Consider the following 595-nt stretch of genomic DNA (forward strand, 5'->3'; position numbering starts at 1 on the left):
GCTTCAATGCCAAGAATGTGTCTGTCAAAGATGGTCATCATGGCAATGTGACTGGTGACACAAAAATGACCCACCAATGGAAGAGCTGGCTTCACGACTCTGATAATTATCCTGAGCCATCCAGGCCAAATCAGTGCCGGATGTACACCTGTGCTGGACTGTCATCAAGCTCACATAGCTTATAAACTCACTGAGCAGAAGAAGACTGATTATCATTGTGGGTTGGAACCTGAAAAAGAATGAGCTTGACTCCCTCAAGAGAGAGTTGAGTGATGCCACTGGTACCTGAGCCGCTTGTAAGATGCTCTTGCAGAATATTTGGTGAAAAGAATTAGTTGGCTAGAATTAGTCTTGGGTTTGGTACATTTCCAACATCTGTGCTTTTCCTGTGGTTGTCATTAGCATAAGTATTTGAGAATCAACAACTGAGAGAATTTGAAAAAAGTATTGACTGAAGATTTTTGTCACAAACTCTCCATTTCAGTTGGCATCTTTCACTCTTTCAAATGTCTCTCATTTTAAATAATACTTTTTTCTTTCATTCTATTGAATTTAAATTATGTTCAAGCCCTGTTAGGGTTGTCTGACTCTGGAA

General features: G+C 39.8%; 1 pseudogene; it reads left to right on the forward strand.

The window, feature by feature from the left end:
• LOC102757171 overlaps positions 1–243 on the forward strand; it is a 1,122-nt pseudogene extending 879 nt beyond the window's left edge.
• Positions 244–595: the final 352 nt, after the last annotated feature.

Source organism: Myotis davidii, unplaced genomic scaffold, assembly GCF_000327345.1.
Source record: "Myotis davidii unplaced genomic scaffold, ASM32734v1 scaffold411, whole genome shotgun sequence".
Lineage (NCBI taxonomy): Eukaryota > Metazoa > Chordata > Mammalia > Chiroptera > Vespertilionidae > Myotis > Myotis davidii.